Genomic DNA, 24,502 nt, shown 5'->3' with positions numbered 1-24,502 from the left:
TTCCTAAGGAACTATAAACACGTTGACTACAAGTAACTTTTAGGAAGTGAAAGTTTCAAAGGCCAAATGATCTAGATTTTTTGATGTTGTGACTAAGATTTCTTTAATTCCTGGGGAGCAAAAGCAGAAGCCTACATGGCTTCCTGATGAACTGAGGGTGAGCAGGGAAGGCAGAGGAGGCAAGACATATTTACCAGTTTCTAATATAGCCATTGAGGAAAGAACAAGATGAATGGCTCAGGTGCAGGGAAATGAAGAACGAGGGAGAAAACAAACTGAATGGAACTTCCCACGACGATTTTTTATGAGAAGTTTTTTGTTTGTTTGTTTTTGAGAAGGAGTCTCGTTGTGTTTCCCAGGCTGCAGTGCAGTGGCGCAATCTTGGCTCACTGCAACCTCCACCTCCCGGGTTCAAGAAATTCTCCTGCGTCAGCCTCCTGAGTAGCTGGGATTACAGGCGACTGCACCATGCCCAGCTAATTTTTGTATTTTCAGTAAAGACAGAGTTTCGCCATGTTGGTCAGGCTGGTCTCGACCTCCTGACCTCCAGTGATCCACCCGCCTCAGCCTCCCAAAGTGCTGGGATTACAGGAATGAGCCACCACGTGACAGAGAAGTTTTTTTTAAAAATGTAACTTTTCATTTAGGAAAAAGTTCAAATATTGGATGCTATAACAAAATTCACCATAGTTCCCTCTATCAGTGATTTAAACATGTCTGTTTTTTAATTAACTCTCTTCTTGCTGCCGGAGATAGACTACAGTGAACTATTTCTAAACAACCAGCCAAGGGGAAGCTGACTGCAACGGAGCCTCAGGGAAGGCAATGAGGGTGAGGGAAGTGGGCAGAGGGGCCCCCACTCTGCAAGGCTTTGCAGCAAGACTACCCAAGCTATCTTGAAAGAGTCTGACTTTTTTGTTTTACATTTTATTAGAAGGCATTATAACAATCAAACATTACACTCAAAATATTACACTTAGATTTTCCTAGTGGTAAAAAGACTTTGCAAAAAAAAAAAAAAACTTAAAGATTTTCTTCAAACAGATTATCTTCAAATAGGTGTAATATATAATTGGGGTTTTACAATTTTCAAGAGAAGTATTTGAGAACTAATGGTAGTTAAGTTCATGCACAAATACATTAAGCTGACAAACTTTTATTAGGATTTGAGTAAAGTTACTGATACATGCTGTAGATATATGAAACTAAAAAACTGAATGTTCTTTATAGAATCATTAGTCTGAGGCATGATATTAATTTATTTACAATAATTGGCAAGCAAGCAACTCAGTAAATTACTGGTACTTCAATTCTGGATTTCAATTCAGAAGTCACTGAAATCCTGGACAGTAGTTCTGACCATTTGTGTAAATAACTGCAGAATTATGGAGCATGGCTCATTAAGAAATAAGAGTAACATTCATTATGAAACAAGAAAGTATTGACTCATGTAGTAGAAAATAATAAAAGAGCAGGTGAAAGCAGCATTAAACTTAAGAACATCTCTAAATAGTGCAAATTCCTTTGTATAATGATCTCTATTCACTACTTGATCTTGCATTTTCTTTTATCCTCTGAGCTATACGATAGCATAATAACTTGGAAGCCTGTCTCTTGAAATAGGCAAAAAGAACCAAATCAAGATGTAGTTTCTTAATCCTAATTTGCATAGTTTTCATTTTTCCAAGGCATTTTCATGAAAACATTGACAAAAACGGTGGATTTTTTTTTATTTGATTGGATAACATTAAGAAATGCACTAGGGTTCATCCTCTAACCTAACACTTTTTTTTTTTTTCTAAGACAGAGTCTCACTCTGTTGCCCAGACTGGCATGAGGTGGCACAATCTTGGTTCACTGCAACCTTCACCTCCCAGGTTCAACAGATTCTCCTGCCTTAGCCTCCCAAGTAGCTGGGATTACAGGCGCACACCACCATGCCTGGCTAATTTTTGTGTTTTAGTAGAGATGGTGTTTCACTATGTAGGACAGACTGGTCTCGAATTCCTGACCTCAGGTGATCAGCCCACCTCAGCCTCCCAAAGTGCTGGGATTACAGGCATGAATCATGACACCCGGCAAACCTAATTCTTCTAATTATACTTTACAATTCTGAAAGAATCTCTCAAGTGGATTTTGGACACTAACAAGAACACAACAAAATGATTTATTTTTTATTTTTTTATTTTTTGAGACAGGGTGTCACTCTGTAGCCCAGGCTGGAGTACAGTGGTGTGATCTCGGCTCACTGCAACTTCCACCTCCCCAGTTCAAGTGATTCTCCTGCCTCAGCCTCCCAAGTAGCACACTACAGGTATGCACCACCACACACGGCTAATTTTAGTATTTTTAGTAGAGACAGGGTTTCACGGTGTTGGCCAGGCTGGTCTTGAACTCCTAACCTCAGGTGATCTGCCCACCTTAGCTTCGCAAAGTGCTGGGATTAAAGGCGTGAGCCACTGTGCCAGGTCACAACAAAATAATTTAAATGAAACATTTTCACATATGAAAAGTTAGTTTTAGAACTGCATTTAATGACTCTTTATATCCAGAAGGCATTTAAAAATAATAAATAAAGACATTTTAAGAAGGGCAAAAGCCTAGCAGAAAATAGTTTTGTCTTCTAGCTAGCCTGTGCTGGAAGACTGGGTAGAAATTATGCATTTTATCATTATCATCTGAATGTAACAGAAAGAAGCCAGCTATGGATAAATCTACAACTCCAACAAAGACTAGAACAATTTAGCTCATCAAAATTGGGCACTTTATTTTCAGTGAGTTGAAGAATCACAACATGATTCTCATCTTAAAATTATACATTTCAATGTGATTCATACTTCACAGTAACAATAAAGGTAAACATAAGACTATTCTTCTACCAAAGCAGAATTTTTGAAAATCACAGTTTTAATCAAAAGTTTAAATTAACTTCCAAACTTATGTTCTCTCATGAGTAAATTTTGATGCTGGAAGCAAGTATTTTAGTGGTAAGTATGAATGTGAAGGCTACAAAACAAAATTGTAGGCTTCCTACTAGTGGCAACAGATTGTAGGCTACTAGTGCCTACTAGTGGCAACCCATTAGGAAATGAGCTCATGGACTTTATTCCAGGTAAGATCAAAGAAGTGAGTGTGCTTACTACCCTCATCTTGCACATGGCTTTCCCCTCACTTTATTCTATTCAACGTTTCTATTCAAATACTTCTTTCCAAAGGCAGCTCTTCCCTGACCTCTACATCCAGCTATAGTGTTCATCATAGCACTTAGCTCGATTTACACTTTGTATTTCTTTAAATACTGTCTGTCATTTCTACTAAATGTCTAGGCTGTATATGAGCAGTGACTGAGTTCAATTCTGTATCTCAATCACCTTAGATAGGGGTTCATCAAATATTTGTTGAAAGAAGGAAGAAAAGAGGGCAGGAAGGAAGGAAGGAGGGAGGGAGGGAAGGAAAGAAAGAAGGAATGGAGGGTGGGGGAAAGAAATGGAGAAAAGGAGGAAGAAAAGGGAGGGAAGACGGGAGGGAAAGAAGACGGAAGGAAGCAAGGAAGCAAGCAGTGGTCAGTGGCTTGAAGGTATCTGCCTAAACTAATGCACTGTGGCTAAGGAAAAATGAAAAAGCAAGAACACTGCAAACAGTTGTGCCAGCTGCCCTCAGGTCACTGAATTTACAGAGCATAAAGATACAGGGAGCACTGGCTGCCCTTGGTGTCAGCTATGCTCAGCACACTCGAATTTGTGAGCTTGTTCCTCTTCTCTATCTCTAGCTTTGAAGCAGCCCTGAGAACGCTGGTCACTTTCTTCTCCTCCTTATTTCCTTTTATTTCAAAACTAGAACGGGGAGGTATAGAACTTGAAGAAGGACATAGCTGAGATCTGTGCAAATATGAACTTTGTAGCTTGGGACCCAAATCCAAATGGATGGGTAGAGCGAAGCCTGAACCACACTGAGGACTAGAGCAGGTAGATGAGGGTATCAGTGGATGGACAGCAAAACAGGAGCAGACAATGAATAAGGTCCCTTCCAAGTGTGAGCTTCTCTTTGTGACTCTGGGAAAGCTGATAGGGCAGCAGCTGCACCCTTACCACTCACCAACCACAAAAGGAGAAATATCAGGTGTGGGTTACCCTCCAGCAGGGCTGTGCTGCTCAGATTTAGGAAGGTGAGAAACCTGCTGCCCAGTCATAGGACTATAGCATGCCAGGGACCCTCCAGAAGCAATACGCTTTTAATCACAGATGAAAAGTATTTGATAGTTACTGAACTACGTAAAAACAATGACCAGCGATCCAAGGAGAGAAGTTAATTCTGTTAAGTCAACCAAGTGACACAAGGTTTTGCCTGGAGGAAGGAAAACAGAGAAGCAAGCTGTGATCTTCCCTTTTTGTAGCAAGTGCTTTGAATCTCCTTGGAGAAGGAAGTCCACAGAAAACAATTTGATTTCTAAGTGAGTAATAATTAGATGCTCTAAGTTTTCAATGTGATCAAGCCACAAACATCCTGGCATTTCTTCTCCACTGCACCCCAGCCCACAATAGCATATGGGGATATAAAGCCTTTGGGATCCTCTCACTGGAGAAGTCCATATCTGAGATACCTCATTTTACATCATAAAGTTTTGAGGAAATTATATCACGTTTAAAGACTTTTTAAAAGAAACTGCCACATGATGTTATAACATTGGGTAGCATTTTACCATCAAGTAGTGATGGGGTCAGAACAAGTCATCCCAAAATATGCCATTTTGAGGTATTATTTTGAGCTAAAAGAAACTGAGAACCAGTCAATGCAAAAAAAGCATGTTGCCTCCCCATTTGCTTAAAGTATAATTTCCCATTCGTAAAGGACATTTTTATAAGTAAATGTATCTATCTTTGCCAGAAAGAGAGTTACTCATAGATAACTTTTTCTCACCGGAGAGACTTTTATCTGCATAGCAAGGTAACCTTTATTCACCACACATTTCCTCCTCCTGCCTTCCCACAATTCGTCTCTACCACTCCCCAGTACCCCCAAATCCTTATTCCTATTCTTTACTCTAGCTTAAGATAGTATCTGTCTCAATCATGTGGCTGCTTCCTGGAGTCTCATATTTTGGTGGGACTCCTGTGCATATGTGAGTAATTAAACGTTTTTTCTCCTTTTAATCTGTCTAATGTCAATTTAATTCGTAGACCAGCCAAAAAATCTAGAAGGGTACACAGAAGCAATTTTCCCTCTCCTACAGTAGTTTTTCTCCTAAAAAATAAAGAAAACAAAATTCTTGCCATCATTATTTCACCTTACATAACTTCTGTTATAAAAGGTTACTTATTCTTCCCATTAATATGGCTCAACAGGCAGATTTTTTCCCTTTTAGAGTTGTGCATTTTTAGGGTGTCCAGTCCTTGCAACTGACAGTTCTTGAATATGAAAGCTCTAATTGCTATATTTATTAAAGGTACATAGCAACAAACTATTACTTAGAAATGAATTAATTTTCAGAGGTTTTAAAATATCTAATCTAATAGAATTTCCCTTACTTGTAAGTATACTAATGTCTTTAAATACGCAAATGTTTAAATACTGAAAATATAAGCAAAATATGGAATTAAAATACACAGGCCAGGCACGGTGGCTCATGCCTGTAATCCCAGCAATTTGGGAGGCTGAGGTGGGTGGATTCACTGGAGGTCAGGAGTTTGAGACCAGCCTAGCCAACATGGCTAAACGGCGTCTCTACTAAAAACACCAAAAATTAGCCAGGCCTGGTGGTGCACACCTGTCATCCCAGCTCCTCAGGAGGCTGAGGCAGGAGAATCACTTGAACCCGAATTAGAGGTTGCAGTGAGCCAAGATCGCACCACTGCACTCCAGTCTGGGCAAGAGTTAAGACTCTGTCTCAAAAAAACAAATGAAATAAATAAATAAAGTGTTAACTCTAATCAGCTCTTAAGGTGGTGGTAGTAATTTTTATTGTAATATGTGCAAAAAAAAATTCACCAAAATTTGCGGGTAGATTAGCAGTTACTAATGCTAAAGTGCAGGGTCTACAGCTGAAGTTCTCCTTGTGTTTTTTACTTGCTTATGTACATTAAAAAGAAAACATACAATCACAGATAGATTTTCCAAGAGAGGAAAATTACGCATAATCCCCACTCAATGTAACTTCTAATACTCTGAGGTCTTCATATTCAAAATTCCCTCAAAACAAATGTGGCTTCAAATTTTGGGGTGCATAAATGAAAATAATTATTTTACATTATAATTTGACATTTAAGTCACATAAAATAATTTAAAAATCAGACCAAGTGTAAAATAAATTCCAATTCCAAATGACATCTTATTACCATAATGAAATAAATCCCTAACCTGATGGTCCCTGTATTTCTAATTTGTCTTTGGTAAATATACTTGAACTGAACCTAAACAGAACTTTAACATCATAAACCTACCAAACAGATTCAAAGATAACACAAAATTTGTGTTTACTGAACATCATCCAAATATTTCTTCTTCTAAGAAAAGCACTGTGTAAAATAATTTGAACCACCAGAACATACAAATATTATTAAAGTACTCAACCTTATCTTTTCACCTTTGTATCCTCATTGAATAGTACAGAGGCTAGCATATTGTTATTGTTTAATAAGCACTGAATAAGTAAACCAGTATTATTCTCTTTGGGGTTCTATCCTTAACATAAACAAATGTGAAGACGCAAATTAGAAAACCAACATATTCAACTACACTGCTATTCAGCCATATGATGTAATTCTAATACATTTTTTCCAGAAACATTCTGAGGCATTGCTTTGCAAATTCATGCCTAAGTGTAAGGATAAGTGTAGGAGAAGTGGGATGTTGGGAAACTTTACCCTCAAAAACCCCAGAAACCAAGTTAGATAAGATCTTAAGAGAGCTGGCTTAAAAATAAAGACATAATATTTTTACTTTAAAATTTTATTTTTTAAGGAAAAATAACTGCTATTGCTGGCCTTTCTTATTACTATTCTTTTGCAGGGACAGGTGGCTGATAGGGGAATTTAAGGCTGTCGTTTTCAAGTATACAAGCTTAGTATTCCATTACCCAGTCTACACAAGACACATGACTATAAGCTCAAGTCTTAGAAACTATTGGAAGTCTATCAAAGACATAAAGAAATAAGAAGGGCAACAAATTTAAATATAGGACGGGCTAGAAAAAATATGTAGATTAGATTATGCTTTTCTAGAAAACTGCATTAATTTGTCCATATTAAAGCTCTGTCTAACACTATTGTGTGTTACATGGCATTTAGAATGAGGTAAATATACAATAAAACAAACAAGAAAGCTTAATAAAGCAATAAAGAGAATTTGTAATCAAGACGGTTAGCCTCTAGCAAACTTCTATGGCCTTTAACCCAGAGAAAGATTGGAAATGACTCCAATATACCAAATAAGCTTCACAGATGAACAGAAAGACTGTATCAAAAAAACATTTTTTAAGCAGAGCCTTTCATCTAAAAACAATATATACTACTTATAAATAAAATAAACCAGTATTTTTTACTTTGGTTTGATGTAAATTTGTTAATTGTTATATGAGGAAAATGGGTATTCACAAGCCAATATTACCTTAATTTATGTTCCAGGTGAAGATAAGAGTTGGAGTTCTATAATTTCTTTAAGGTTCCAATATCTATATCTGAAAGGTGATATCATTTTTTTTTTAATTTTATTTTTTCCTTCCCAATGGCAGTGTCAAGGGGACATCAATTCTATTGTGGAAGCAGCTTCTCTATTATAAAATTCATGTAACACACTGGAACGTTCTTTTCTCTTTGGTCAACAGACACTTGTCTCATGTTGAGTGTGGATTTTTTTTAATTACCACAGTTACAGCAAAGTCTTACCCAAAAATTTAATTTGTAATTAGGGAAGGTATCTAAAGCAGTTTGGGAGCATCAAATTCAATCTAAAATTGCTAGAAAACTTGTTACCGTTTAATAAACCATTACTTTAAATGTACATTTTTAGTGTTCCTGAATAATGCAGGTTTCTGTTAAATTTTAGAAAATTGTTTATAACAAAAACACGAACATACTATTATTTTGTTTGATTAGTGTCAACAGAAGGTAGAGACAGTATTCCCTCAAAAGAGTTTAACAGAGAAGAATGTAATGAAAGAACTCTGCACTCTCTGTGGACAGGGTTTAAGGTAACCTCAAGGGATGAAAAGGCACCCAGGGGCTGACAATAGCAGGAGACCATGAACTCTTTTAGGCTCAAAGGGGGAGGGGAAAGAAACAGTATTAACCAGATCCAGCAATAGGTGGAGCTATTGAAGTGGTACTGTCTAAAAGGATCTGTGACTTAGGAACCCACTGCCATAGCCAGACCACATACCTAAACTCACTGTCTCTCTACCCTCTAGACTCCTGCTGGGAACCACTCTGGCTGATCCCCATCGAAGCCAGAGGGCAAGGGAGCCTGGGAAATGCAGTGTGGAGGGTCAGCCTCAGAGCACAGGGCAGTGACGGACAAGGAAGAGCAGGATATGGAGGAGCCAGGTTGGGATGTTGCAGTAGGGCATCAAACAGAGAATGCTCAGGTCTCCACCTGATTTATGTCAAATAGTGATCTGAATCAGCATGACAGACTATTTTTAGAGTTCTTGTTTAAGTCAGTTTCAAAATTTTTATAAAGTGTAAAAGTAGGAGAGCAAAATTAAGTACTTAATGTTTTTTAAATTTAGGAAGAAATGATGGTTAGCACAAATCAGAATTAGCTGTAAAGTAAATACTAAGTATTGAAATAGAAGGCAAATGTCTTGACAAGAAAAAATTGAAAACAGAAATGAGCAAGGGACATTAAAAATATTAAATAAAGAAATTTACAGAACAGACCAAACCCTAGCAGAAAAAATAGTATTCTCCCCTGGATAATAGGTGGTGGAAGGCTGGGTAGAAATAAGGTTTATTTTGCTGCATTTAATCATTATTGGTGTCAATGTAACAGATGGAAGGTGCCATTACATAATTTTAAACAGACAGCAGATTGGAACAATTTATTTCACCAATACTAGGTGCTTTGTTATAGGGCAGTGAGTTGAGGAGTCGCTAAATGATTCTTTTTTTTTTTTTTTTTTTTTTTTCTGAGATGGAGTTTCACTCTTGTTGCCCAAGCTGGAGCGCAAGGACGCGATCTCAGGTCACTGCAACCTCTGCCTCCTGGATTCAAGCGATTCTCCTATCTCAGCCTCCCGAGTGGCTAGGATTACAGGCGCACGCCACCATGCCTGGCTAATTTTCTGTATTTTTAGTAGAAACAGGGTTTCACCAAGTTAGCCAGGCTGGTCTCCAACTCCTGACCTCGGGTGATCCGCCCACCTCGGCCTCCCAACATGCTGGGATCACAGGCATGAGCCACCGCGCCCGGCCATGATTCTCATTCTTAATGCTGTAAATTTTGAAATGATTCATACTTCACAGTTAGGATAAAGGCAACGATAAGATTGTTCTACTAAAGCACAAGAAAACAATATCACAGTATTAACCAGAAGTTTAAAATTTAATCCCATTCTATGTTCTCTATTAAGTAAACTTCTATCCTGGAAGCAAATATTTTAGTCATGAGTATGAAGGGGAGGACTACAAAACAAAATGGGGTCCTTATTAATGGTTACAGATAAATCAATCCATGAGAAAATGGGCTCATGCACTTTTCTTCACATAAGATGAGAGAAGGAAATACTATTTCTATGGGCTCTGCCTGTTCATAGGTTCTGCCTCATCCTACAAGACTAATAAAGAAGAAAAAGCAGAGGATTCAAATAAACACAATCAGAAATGACAAGAGGGATAACACCACTGACCCCACAGAAATACAAACAACCATCAGAGAATACTATAAAGACCTCTCTGTAAATAAACTGGAAAATCTGGAAGAAATGGGTACATTCCTGGACACATACACTCTCTCAAGACTGAACCAGGAAGAAGTTGAATCCCTGAATAGACAATGAGTTCTGAAATTGAGGCAGTAATGAACAGCCTACCAACCAAAAATAACCCAGGTCCAGATGGATTTACAGCTGAATTCTACCAGAAGTACAAAGAAGAGCTGGTACCATTTCTTCTGAAATGATTCCAAACAATTGAAAAGGAGGTACCCCTCCCTAACTAACTCTATGAGGCCAGCATCATCCCAATACCAAAATCTGGCAGAGACACAGCAAAAAAAAAAAAAAAGAAAACTTCAGGCCAATATCCCTGATGAACATCGATGCAAAAATCCTCAATAAAATACTGGTGAGCCAAATTCCGCAGCACATCAAAAAGCTTATCCACCACAATCAAGATGGCTTTATCCCCAGGATGCAAGGTTGGTTCAACACACACAAATCAATAAATGTGATTCATCGCATAAACAGAACTAAAGACAAAAACCATATAATTATCTCAATAGATGCACAACAAACACCTTTGATAAAATTCAACATCCCTTCATGTTAAAAACTCACAATAAACTAAGTATTGAAGGAACACATTTCAAAATAATAAGAGCCATTTGTGACAAACCCACAGCCAATATCATACTGAATGGGCAAAAGCTGGATGACATGATCCTATTTCTAGAAAACCCCATTGACTCAGCCCAAAAGCTTCTTAAGTTGATAAGCAACTTCAGCAAAGTCTCAGGATACAAAATCCATGTGCAGAAATCACAAGCATTCCTATACACCAACAATAGACAAGCAGAGAGCCAAATCATGAATGAATTCCCATTCACAGCTGCCACAAAGAGAATAAAATGCCTAGGAATACAGCTAACAAGGGAAGTGAAGGACCTTTTCAAGGAGAACTACAAACCACTGCTCAAGGAAATCAGAGAGGACATAAGCAGATGGATAGGAAGAATCAATATTGTAAAAATGGCCATATTGCCCAAAACAATTGATAGATTCAATGCTACTCCCATTAAATTACCATTGACATTCTTCACAGAATTAGAAAAAAAAGTATTTTAAAATTCTTATGGAACCAAAAAAGAGCTCACATAGCCAGAAAATCTTAAACAAAAAGAGCAAAGCTGGAGGCATCATGCTACCTGACTTCAAACTATACTACGAGGCTACAGTAATCAAAACAACATGGTACTGGTATTAAAAAAAATAGACACATAAACCAATGGAACAGAATAGATAACTCAGAAATGAAACTGCATATCTACAATCATCTGATCTTTGACAAACCTGACAAAACGACTAGAATTCCAGTCTGACTAGAATTCGCCAGGCTGGAATTTCCTAATCCTAGCAAGCCTGGGGGCGCTGCAGGAGGACAGGGCCTGTTTCATCCCTTATCTGCAACTGCATAACACAGAGCAGACACCCCCAGAGCAGCCATTTTAGAGGCGCCCCCCCCCCCCGGCCGGGAATGCATTCTTGTCCCAGGGCTGTTAATTATTAATATTCTTTACTGGGGAAAGAATTCAGCAACATTTCTCTTACCCGTTTTCAGTAATAAGAGAAATATGGCTCTGTCCTGCCTGGCCCACAGGCAGCCAGACTTTAAGGTTATCTCCCTTGTTCCCTGAAAATTGCTGTTATCCTGTTCTTAAGGTGCCCAGATTTCATACTGTTCAAACACACATGCTTTATGAACAATTTGTGCAGTTAACACAATCATCACTGGGTCATGAGGCGACATACATCCTCAGCTTACAAAGATGACAGGATTAAGAGATTAAAGTAAAGACAGACATAGGAAATTATAAGAGTAATGATTGGGGAAGTGATAAACATCCATGAAATCTTCACAATTTATGTTCTTCTGACACAGCTTCAGCACGTCCCTCTGTTTGGGGTCCCTGACTTCCTGCAACAAATAACAGACTGGATAAAGAAAGTGTCGTACATATACAGCATGGAATACTATGCAGTCATAAAAAGGAACAAGATCATGTCCTTTGCAGGGAAATGGATGAAGCTGGAAGCCATTATCCTCAGCAAACTAATGCAGGAACAGAAAACCAAACACCGCATGTTCTCACTTACAAGTGGGAGCTGAACAATGAGAACACATGGACACAGGGAGGGGAACAATATTCACTGGGGCCTGTTGGGGGAGGGTGGGCCAGGGGGAGAACATTGGGGTAAAGAGCTAATGCATCCTGGGCTTAATACCTAGGAGATGGGTTGACAGGTTCAGCAAACCACCATGGCACACGTTAGCCTATGTAACAAACAGGCACATCCTGCATATATACTCTGGAACTAATAAAAACCTACATATTGGCTACAACATACACTACTCAGGTAATGGGTGCATTAAAATCTCAGAATTCACCACTATAGAATTCATCCATGTAATCAAAAACCACTTGTACCCAAAAGCTATTGAAAATTTTAAAAATATTAAAAATAAAAATGAAGTTAAGGTACAAGGTCTACAGTTGCAGCTCTCACTGTGCTTTTTGTTTGTGTACATTATAGAATAAAATGTAATTGCAGTTTTTTTCAGGAAAGAAAAATCACCTATAGTCCCTCACTTTTATATTGCTTTTAAAACTGAGGTCTTCATGTACAAAATTTTCTCAAAGTAAATATTTCTTCAAATTAATTTTGGAGTACATAAATAATTTTATTCTATAATTTGGCATCTAAAACATGTACAATGATTGACAATCAAATGAATGCTCCCATATATAACAAAAATTCAGATGCTAAATGACAAAATTATCCTACCATAATAAATAAATCCCTAACCCAATGGCCCTATATTGCTAAATTGTCTTCAGTAAATATATTTGAACTGAACCTACCCATGAACTTAAACTAACATCACTAATTTTTCATATACACAAAGACAACACCAAATTTGTGTTTATTGAACACAATCTAAATAGTTCTTCTAAGAAAAGCACTATGTGATATAATTTGAAACACTTCAGAGCATTTAATTATTATAAAAGTTCTCAACCTTGTGTTTTTATCTTTATATCCTTATTGACTAGCACAGGGCCTGGCATATTGTCAGGCCTTTAAAAAGTATTGAATAAATAAATTAGTATTACAATATTCTATTTTGGGTTCTATCTGTAATATAAATATGTCTGATTACACCTCTAGGTGGCATTATGATGTTGTTCTTACAAATTTTTCAAAAAAAAAAAAAATTCTGAAGCATTGCTTTGCAAATCCACACCTAAAGTGATGTCTCAAGAATAGGAGAAGTGGAGAATTTGGAGACTTTACCCTAAAAAACCTAGGAATCAAGTTAGATAAGATCTTTAAATAATTGGCTTAAAAATAGCAACATTTGGCCTTAAAACCATAATTTTAAAAGAAAAGGAAAATGCTATCGCCACTCTTAATTGCACCTGTAACTACAGTGTGTGTGTGTCTGTGTGTGTATGATTGATATTAGCATTTAATGCTGCCATTTTCAAGTACTACAAAGGTTTAGTGTTTCATTGCCTAATCTGTATATGGACAACTCTATTATAAGCCCAGGACATGGAATTTAACAGAAGCCCACCAAAGACATGTAGAAATTTTCCCTGAGGGAATAACTGGTCTAAATTTGGAGGGGCTAGAAAAAAAGTTTTATTTTAGATTATATTTTGCTATAAAATCATATTATCTTGTTGACACTGAAAGTGGCTTTTGAACTGTGTAATGGGCAGAGGTTGGAAGAGTGTAGAGGGCTCAGAGGAAGACAGGAGGATGAGAGAAAGTTGGATCTTCCTAAAGACTTGTTGAATGGTTGTGACCCAAATGCTGATAGTGATATGGACAGAGATGGCCAGGCGGATGAGGTTTCAGATGGAAATGAAAAACCTATGGGAAGCAGAGCAGTCACTTCTGCTAAGCTTTAGCAAAGAGCCTGGCTGCACTGTGCCCTGCCAAGGGATATGTGCAACTTTGAGCTTGAGAGTGATGATTTAGGGTATCTGGTGGAAGAAATTTCTAACCAGCAAAACATTCAAGATGTAGACTGGCTGCTTCTAGCAGCCTAGGCTCATATGTACAAGCAAAGAAATGACCTAAAACTGGAACTTATATTTAAAAGCGAGCATAGAAGTTTACGAAATTTGTAGCATGGCCATATGGTAGAAAAGAAAAGTCCATTTGTGGATGAAGAATTCAAGCAGTCTGCATCAATTTGCATAAGTAAAGAGGAGCCAAGTCTAATAGTCAAGACAATAAAGAAAAGGCCTGAAGACATTTCAGAGACCTTTGCAGCAGCCCCTCCCATCATAGGCCCAGAGGCCTAAGACGACAGAATGGTTTCCTGGTTTCCTGGGCCAGGCTGAAAGCCCCACTTCCCTGCACAGCCTCAGGACACTGTTCCCCACATCATTGTCACTCCAGCTCCAGCCTTAGGTCAGATACAGCTCAGATACCGATACAGCTCAGGTCACTGCTTCAGAGGGTACAAGCTGTAAGCCTTAGCAGCTTCCAGGTGATGCTAAGCCTGTGAGTATGCAGCATATAAGAGTTGAGGCTTGGGAGCCTCTTCCTAGATTATGGAGGATGTATGGAAAAGTCTGGATGTCCAGACAGAAGCCTGCTGCAGGGGGAGATTCCTCATGGAGAACCTCTATTAGAGCAGTACGGAGGGGAAATATGGGGTTGAAGCCCCCACACAGATTCTACTGGGGCACTGTGATGGTTAATACTAGGTGTCAACTTGATTGGATTGAAGCATGCAAAGTATTAATCCTGGGTATATCTGTGAGGGTGTTACCAAAGGAGATTAACATTTGAGTCAGTGGGCTGGGGAAGGCAGATCCACCCTTAATCTGGATGGGCACCATCTAATCAGCTGCCAGTGAATATAAAGCAGGCAGAAAGATGTGAAAAAGTTAGACTGGCCTAGCCTCATGGCCTACATCTTTCTCCCGTGCTGGATGTTTCCTGCCCTTGAACATCGGACTTCAAGTTCTTCAGTTTTGGAACTCAGACTGGCTATCCTTGCTCCTTAGCCTGCAGACAGCCTATTGTGGGACCTTGTGATTATGTGAGTTAATACTTAATAAACTCCCCTTTATATATATATACCCAGAATGGCAGATCCACTGACAGCTTGGACCCTGCATCTGGAAAAGCCACAGACACTCAACACCAGCCTATAAGAGCAGTTGTAGGGGCTGAACCTTGCAAAGCCACAGGCGTGGAGCTGCCCAAAGCTTTGGGAGCCCATCCCTCACACCAGTGTGCGCTGGATGTGGGACATGAAGTCAAAGGAGATTAGTTTGGAGCTTTAAGGTTTAACGACTGCCCTGCTGGGTTTCAGATTCATGGGGCCTGTAGCTCCTTTCTTTTGGCCAAATTCTCCTATTTAATGAGAGTGTTTACCCAGTGTATCTTGGAATACCTCCACTGTATCTTGGAATAATGAAATTCTAACTTTTTTTTTTTCCAGAAACATTCTAAGGCATGGTTTTTCAAATTCTTATCTAAGTTTAAGAACAAGCATAGGTGAAGTGGGACCTGGAAAAATTTTTACCTTTAAAAACCCTAGAAACCAAGCATATAAGACAATAAAATGATTGCTTTTTAAATAATAAAATAATATTTTGACTTTAAAACTTTATATTTAAAAGCAAGAAAAAAATGCTATTGCTGGCCTTAATTGTACCTATTCATTTTTCTATTTGTGACTGAAATAAGCATTTAAGGCGATCATTTTGAAGTATAAAAGTTTATGCTTCATTACACAATCTGTGCAATCGACCTCACTATAAACTCAAGACATAGAAATTAACAGAAGTGGGTGGGCACGGTGGCTCATGCCTGTAATCCCAGCATTTTGGGAGGCTGAGTCAAGTGGATCACTTGAGGTCAGGAGTTTAAAACCAGCCTAGGCAACACAACAAGGTGAAACCCCATCTCTACTAAAAAAAAAATAATACAAAAATTAGCCGATGTGCTCACTTGAACCCAGGAGGCAGAGGTTGCAGTGGGCAGTGGGCCAAGATCGTGCCACCACACATCAGCCTGGGTGACAGAGCGAGACTCTGTCTCAAAAAAAAAAAAAGAAATTAACAGAAGTCACCAAAATCATGGTGAAATCATAATTAAGGCAATAAGCAATTTAAGCAGGCAGGGTTGGGAAAATTATGTTTTAGATTATGCTTCTCTACAAAACTGAATTTGTTCATACTGAGACTTTGTCTAACACTATTGTCTGTTGCATAGCTCTTGGAATAAGGCAGATCCACAGTAGAAAATTAAAATGGTTCACTTCTAGTACAGGTTTATGGCCTGTACCACAGAGAAAGATTAGAAATGGCATCAGTATATCAAATAAGCATTCACAAATGAACAATAAAATTTTGTCTCCATTTTTTAAAGCACAGCCTTTTACCTTGAGACCAATATACAACACTCTAGATGAAATAAATCAGCATTATTTACTTCAGCTGGATATAATATTGTTAATTGTTAAATGGCTAAAGAAAATGGGTATTTGTATGACAATATTTAGCTTAACTTACTCTCTGGTTATGTATATAATGAAACTAGAGATGAAAGAAAGAATGGAATAGTCATTATGAGCAAATAAAGCAGGTAAGAAAAGAAGGAAATGGGTCAGTTGCGGTGGCTCACACCTGTAATCCCAGCACTTTGGGAGGCCAAGGCAGGCAGATCACCTGAGGTCGGGAGTTTGAGACCAGCCTGGCCAATGTAGTGAAACCCCATCTCTACTGAAAATACAAAAATTAGCCAGGCCATGGTGGCATGCATCTATAATCTCAGCTACTCAGGAGGCTGAGGCAAGAGAATCACTTGAACCCAGAAGGCAGAGGTTGCAGTGAGCCAAAATTGTGCCACTGCACTCTAGCCTGGGAGACAGAGCAAGATCCTTTTCAAAACAACAACAACAACAACAAAGAAAGAAAAGAGGGAAACATTATTGAGCATCTACTCTGCTACATGAACCAGTTCTTGGGTATCCTTCTCCCCATCTTAGAGATGAAGAAGCCAGACTCAGAGAGCCTGTGTCACTTATCCATGGTCACTGAACCAGTAAGTGATGGAGTCAGGTTCAGACACAGGTATGTGTGACTCCAAAACCTGTGAACCTCCAAGTGCACACAAAGAAGAATGAATCCACAGCCCTCAGTAGCCATATCATGACATTAAGCCACTGCGAACACAGCCCCTTGCTGGCTAGGGAAGAAACCCAACTATAAGAATATATTTCTAATTACTGACAAGATATGACATTTTTAAATTTAACTTAAAATTTTAGTTTTTTGTTGGTTTAGCCTACAGTTTATTTATAAGCTTCTGGAAGACATTAAAATAGACTTAAAAGAATGGAAAAACATTTCCTATTCTTGAATAAAATGACTCCACAGTTCTTCATAAATAAACTTATAAATTAATAAAATCCCAATGAAAAATATCAACAGACTATTTTATACTTGGGCATGTTGATACTAAAATTTCTGTGGAAAATCAAACATGCAAGATTATCCAAGAAAACACTGAAAAAGAAAAACTACAATGGCATACTAGCCTCAACAAGCATTAAACCATACTAAAAAGTGTCTGTAATTAAAACACTACAGGACTAGTACATGACTAGACAAACTGACCAGTGAATTAGAGTGTCCAGAAATAAATGCAAGTACATACTGAGACTTAGTATGTGATAAAGGTAGTATCTCAACTCACTGGGGGTAAAGATAGACTTCGTAATAAGTAGTATAGGTACTGCAAGGTAGCCATCAGAAAAAGATAAGATTAGCCCTATCTCATAACATATATGAGAATTAACCCCAAATGGATTTGGACTCTAAATGTCAATAAATGAGGCTATACAAGTTGCTATGGTTTGAATGTGTCCTCCCAAAGTTCATGTGTTGGAAACTTAATCCTTTATCCTCATGAATGAATAAATGCTGGCTCTGCACTCATGAATAAATTAATGTCCCTGTCATGTGAGTAGGTTTGTTATCATGGCTTTGTTATAAAACCAAGCTTTCTTGGGCTTGCTTGCTGTGTCTCACCATGTGATGCTTCCTGCCATGTCCTGATGCAGAAGGAAGGAGACTTCTCAGCCTCTAGAACCATGAGCTAAATCAATCTCTATTCTTTATAAATTACCCAGTCTGTATATTGGATTATAGCAACAGAAAATGAATGAAGACAAAAGTACCACAGGAAACAAGGATAACTGTGGTATAGGGAAAAGCTTTCTAAATCAAGAACCAAAATGTAGAGGCAATAAAATATTGATAACTTGATCACATAAAACTAAACTTTTTTTCATGGTGTAAAAATTTTTAAACCACCATAAACAAGTGACAAACTCAGATAAAATATTAGGAAGATATATCCATAGACAAGAGGCCAATACTCCTAATATACAAAGAACCCTTGAGGAACAGTAGATAAAAGCCCAATAAACAGAAAATTCACAAAAAACAAGATCTATAAATGGCCCTCAAACATGAGAAAATGTTTAAACTCACAATTAAAGAAAAGCAAATTAAAGCAAGACCGAGATACCACTTCTTGCTTGTCAGGCTGGCAAAAACTAAAAAGCAAGACAACACACTTTGTTGCTGAGACTTTGGGAAAATAGCCACTTTCAGATTGATAAACCCTTCTGAAGAGAAACGTAGCAATGTCTAACAAGTACTTGCCTTTAACTCAGCAATCTCAACTCTAAAAATCTACCTTGAAGATACACCTCCAACAATAGAAAAATATGAAAGTACAAAGTTATTCATTGAAGCACTGTTTGTAAGAGCAAAATATTGGAAATAATCTAAGTATCTGGGGTGGGCAGAATAATGGGCCCTCAAAGAAGCCCATGTCTAATCCTCAGAACCTGTGAATCTATCTCCTTACATGGCAAAAAAGGACTTTGTAGGTGTGACTAAGCTCAGGATTTTGAGATGGGAAGAGAAGAGTATCCTGTATTATCCAGTCCCAGTGTAATCACAAGAGTCCTAAAAGTGAAAGATGGAGGCAAGAGAGTCAGAATTAGAGAGAAATGAAGATGCCATGCTGCTAGCTTAAATATGGAGGAAGGGCCCATGAGCCAAGGAGTGCAGGCAGCCTCTAGAAACTAAAAAAAGGCAAGGAAAGAGGTTTTCTCCTAGACCCTCCAGAAGAAATGCAGCCCCCCTCACATCTTGATTTTTATCCATTGAGAACCATTTCAAACTTCTGGCCTTCAGAAATATAAGATAAAAAATTTTATGTTGTTTTAAATCACTAAGTTTGTGATAATCTGTTACAGCAATAGAAAACTAATACAGTGTACATACATTATTTGAATAAATTTTGATATAGCTACACAATAAAATTCTATGCAACCATTTTTTTAAATGATAAAGATCTCTGAATTGATTTGGAGTGGTTTCCAGGATATACTGTTAAATGAAAAATGCAAAGTAAACAAGGTATCAATGATATGCTACCCTTCGCACATAAGAGAAGGGGGCATAAGAAAATACACATGTAGCTATTCACTGTACCAAATCAATGTAGAAAGGACAAACCAAAGATTTATCTTGGTTAAGAAATTAAACACCTATAGAGGAAGTGTGGTAACAGGGTATTATAAAGAGGAGGGGGAATGTGAATTGGGTTAATAGGGAGAAAGAGGAAGAACATTTCTTGAAGTGTATCTTGTTTGTTTGTTTGTTTGTTTGTTTAAGACGGAGTCTCGCTCTGTCACCAGGCTGGAGTGCAATGGCGCCATCTCGGCTCACTGCAACCTCCACTTCCTAGGTTCAAGCGATTCTGCTGCCTCAGCCTCCCCAAGTAGCTGGGATTACAGGCGCCCGCCACCACACCCAACTAACTTTTGTATTTTTAGTAGAGACAGAGGTTTCACCATGTTGGCCAGGCTGGTCTCAAAGCCCTGACTTCAGGTGATCTGCCTATCTTGGCCTCCCAAAGTGCTGGGATTACAGGCATGAGCTACCACGAATGTATCTTTTTATATAGCTTTGACTATTAGAACCATAGCAATGTTTCATATACTCCTCAGCCCTATAATTAATTAAAATCAACCAGATGTGGAGAGAATACAAAGTATAACAAATAAATCCAACTGCATTACAAGTCAATAAACTAACACTGAAGGAGCCAGGAAAAACTAACCTTATTAACTTCTGAAAACAGTATTTTGACTGGATACTGTGAAGACAAAAAGAACATACAAATAATGTCCTCTAGTTATTGAATCTGTTTCTTACAGGGGTACATATGGGCAATTCTAAAACTATTTTATGTGTCTACTGGGATTGAAGTGAATATAGTGTAAAGTGTCTCAGTACCTGAGGAAAAACAACTTACAGATAAAGAAAAGGAAAGAGCTAGAATGAAATGTGTCACACTGGATTGGAATTAGAGGTGCCAATATGAACTTGTGGTTTAGAAAATATATACAGATAGGTAGATACAGAAATAAATACAGATGTGTGTCTATGCATGGGTTCATATACATACATGTCTTTGCTGAGAGAACCTAGGGACAATCGTTATAACAGTAAGCATAACCAGAGCCCAGGTCTTGATTTCCAAATATCATTCTCTGACAAAAGGAACCAGGACTCCATGAAGAAGTCAATAATTCCAGGCCTGGAGCAGGAACAATATAAGATGAGCCTGGCATATACTGTGATCACAGAAAAGAAGCAAGTACTCAAAAAAGGATGAGTTCTATTAAAATGATATAGAAAGCAAATGGAAGTTGGTCAAAGTCAAGGCTGAAACAATCTGAGCCACAAAATAAATAATGATGGCACTAGCTTATAACCCACAGAATAAAATGTCCATGAAAACATATTGATATAAATAATTGAATAAATAAACACACAAAGAAGGGACAGCTCTTCCAATTAACAAATACAGATGAAATGAAGTAAATAAAAAAAAATCAGTGTTAGGCAAACCTCAGAGTAATAATTGTTGCATGTAAGATCCCACCAATGAAAGATGAAATCAGTGGGCAAAAGTTCAAGAAGAAGCAGGATATTAACAAAGTCTCAAAGTATTTCCTCAAAGATATTTATCAATTAGAAAGAAAAATAGTAACTTTACAGTGTATATAAACTTGATGGATACAACCTTAACCAAGTGATCAAGGTTAACACCACTAGCAATAAGACATATCAACTTCATGTATCCTCTGATACAATGCAACAAGGAAGACACAAAAGCAGTTTATGGTTTAAGAAAACTAAGCGAAAACATTCACAATCTCAATCTAATTATGAGAAAATATTGAACAAACCCAAAGTAAGAAATTCTACTAAATAAATGACCAGTATTTCTCAAAAGTACTTATCATAAAAGCCAAGGAAAGAAAGAATAACTGTCACAGATGGGAGGAGATTGAGAAGACACCAATTAAATGTAATGCGAGATCTTGGGTTTGATCCTGGAACAGAAAAGGGACTTTAGGAGAAAAACTGGTGAAATGAAAAAAAAAAAAAAAATCAGTGGTTTAAATAGTATTGTATCAATATTAATCTCCCGGTTTTGATCACTGTACAATTATTTTGTAAATTGTTAATATTAGAGAAAGCCGGATAAAGGATATACTTGAACTCTCCATGTTTTGCACCTTTTCTGCAAATCTAAAATTATTTCAAAATTAAACATTTTTTTAAAATATGGATTCACTTTTATTCTGAATATCATGAGTTTATTCAAGTCTAATAATACTGCAGATCGTTTTCCTTAATACTCAACATTAAAGACATCTATGGGGGCTTTTTTCTCTCTCTAGAAATCCTCCTCCTCCTGCTGCCCTAAATTCTTCATCATCTTAAGGAACCAGGTAAAGTAGAAACAAGACACGTAGAAGTCTAAAGATTTTAATAGCAAGGTTACCTGAAATTCTTTTGAAATATGGTAGGGTGACTATGTATCTATCTGTATACATATTATCAAAATGTATAAAGAGGCAAAAACAATTATTAAAGCTATAGGATCATTTTAAATCATTTTGTACCTGAAACCCTGCATATAGTAGGCAATTGTAAATGCCTCACAGAATTAATAAATAATAAAGCAATCTACCCCCTTGCCCAAGCAATGAAGAACAAAAATTAACAAAAATTTGCTCTCTTCAGATTTATGAAAATAAAATTATAGCTTGGAGAAAAAAAAAAAAAGCTTTCTGATGGTTACTAGATTCATTGGTCTCACTTAAGTTTGGGAACAAATCTAAAAACAGTGTGTCTGCCCTGGAGAAGTGTCTGTCCTGGACCCATTGTTTGCATGGAAGGGCTAGGCAGCCAAGGATCAGCTTGGTGGCTTGACCCTTCTTTGCCATTTATCTACCTTTGTAGAAAAGTGCCTGTGGCACTAATGACCTTTATTAACTGTTCTACTTTCACTTCTTACCATTTCTGGACATCAGAATATAGGAAATATTAAAAGTATTTTCATTAGCTCCCCTAAGTGACTGCAGACATATTAGTATCTGCCCCACATTTTAAGAGACTTGGTGGACATTTTTAGTAGGCTCTTTGAAAGTTAAATAATGCATAATAGTATTTGCATTTAGATACAGTCCTTCATACTACAACTAAGCTAACTTATTTCCACTCATTTCAGCTTTGAAAGAGAAAGACACAGCAGGTTGCCACTCAAACTTTGAAGACCAGTAAAAGTCAAGATGCACTTTTCAAAGGGGCTGTGTGGGCAGAACCTGGTGAGCAGTTTCTTTATCTGAGCCAGTTAAAGACTTAGTATGTGACCTCTAATCTTTACTGTACAGTGTCTAGCTTCTGTATGCTCATGAAGAATGGACCTCATCCCAAGAGAGCTGGATATCCACATTCAAAAGAGTAAAGTTGGACCCTTACTACATACCATACATAGAAATTAACTCAAAATGGACCAAAGACCTAAATGTAAGAGCTACAACTAGAAAACTTTTAGAAAAAAAAACATAGGAGCAAATCCTTATGAAGTTGGATTTGGCAATAGTTTCTCTGATATGACCCCAAAAACAACAAAAGAAAAATAAATTGGACTTCATAAAAATTGAAAATGTGTGTGTCAGGGGACACTGCCAAGAGGAAAAAAAAAAAAAAAAAAACACCACCTGCAAATGGGAGAAAATATTTACAAAACTTATATCCAATAAAGTATCCATAATATGTAAAGTACTTTTTTTTCTCATGATTTCTCAGTTTATTGCTCCCCTATTGGGCTTTCTGTTTAATAAACACGTAGGAGCTCTAATTACAAGTGAAGAAAATGAAGGTTCATGACAAAATACAACACATTGGAGACACTTGTTAAAATATTTTCTCAAAAAAAACAACAACAACAACTGTCCATTTTGACTTATTTTGTTTTGGTGCCATTCAAAATGTATAAAAAGCCCTAGCAACTAAATGAAGACTGGGTTTCAAGAAAAAAAAAAAAGTAAAGAAGTCAGTATTGCATGTCTTAACTGAATTTTTACATGGATTTGCAGGTTTAATTCTACTTGCATACATAGCATCTTTGTTTTAATCTAACGTATTTAGAGAAGATCACATTGTACGCACTTGTACAGTTTAACGTCTAAGTAGAATATGTCAATCTCATAACATGATTTTAAAAAATCAGAAATTACAGTCCATTTAATACATGATTATGAGGATGCATACAATCATCTTCAAAGCTGTTGCCATCAATACTCAGAGCAATTCACCTGGTATCTTGTTGAGACCTCACCTTCTGCCCTTCATGTCTGTCTTGGGGTAAATCAAGAGGCAAATCAGAGCCAGCGCTCAGCACCAAATGGTCATCTTCTCACTGGGATCTCATCACCAACATGCTCAACCCCTAAGTTGGCACCCACAAGAGACTTCCCTGCAGCCCTCTCCAGCCACAAGATGTCACAGTGAAGCACTTAGAAATGCAGGACATGTTATGGAGCACGATGCTGAGGAGGAAGATCAAGACCCAAGCCACCAAGATGACAGTACACACCCCCAACCAGATGGAGCTTTTCACCACGACCCGCCTATCCTGGTCCTCCTCTGCCGCCCCCTGGGGAGCCTTGCCTTGCAGAGGCTGCTGTCCAGCAGGGATGGTCACCACATTGACGGACTTCTGCGGGCTCCTGGGCAGCAGGCGGTAGCTCATGTGTCTGGGCAGCAGCGCATGCTCCTTGGAGATGGGCAGGGGCAGCATGTAGCATCCATTGCTGGGAAGTCTGATGAAAACTGGCGTGTGCTCGGAAGTGTGTGGAATGGTGATGACAGCCAGGACCTCAGGGTCGTCGAGGAGCTGTGACACGGAGAAGCTGGGGGGGGGGTGGCTTGGTGACACCGCTGCACCAGGGTCATCACACGTCCTTCTGACTGGTCCTCATCTGCTGGAGGCACACTGAACAGCAGGTGTGCTTGCAATCCAGCAACTTGGGCCTTCGCTAGGGGCTGTAGTAATTAAAACAGATCTGACATTCTAGCAGAGTCCTGGGACAGCGTCTCCATGGTGGACCCTGAGCAGGAAGGGCAAGGCCAAGGGGAAGGGGAGGGAGCTGGTCTT

General features: G+C 38.1%; 1 protein-coding gene and 1 pseudogene across 3 annotated transcripts in view; both read right to left on the bottom strand.

Annotated features, from left to right (window-relative positions):
* Window positions 1-24,502, bottom strand: part of PLGRKT (plasminogen receptor with a C-terminal lysine) — a 259,215-nt gene that overhangs the window by 36,643 nt on the left and 198,070 nt on the right. The window lies entirely within an intron of this gene.
* Window positions 23,795-24,447, bottom strand: LOC112608526 (annotated as a pseudogene).

Source organism: Theropithecus gelada, chromosome 15 (assembly GCF_003255815.1).
Source record: "Theropithecus gelada isolate Dixy chromosome 15, Tgel_1.0, whole genome shotgun sequence".
In the NCBI taxonomy this organism is placed as follows: domain Eukaryota; kingdom Metazoa; phylum Chordata; class Mammalia; order Primates; family Cercopithecidae; genus Theropithecus; species Theropithecus gelada.
Note: the sequence above shows the minus strand (reverse complement) of the source record. Positions and strands in the feature narration are given on the sequence as shown.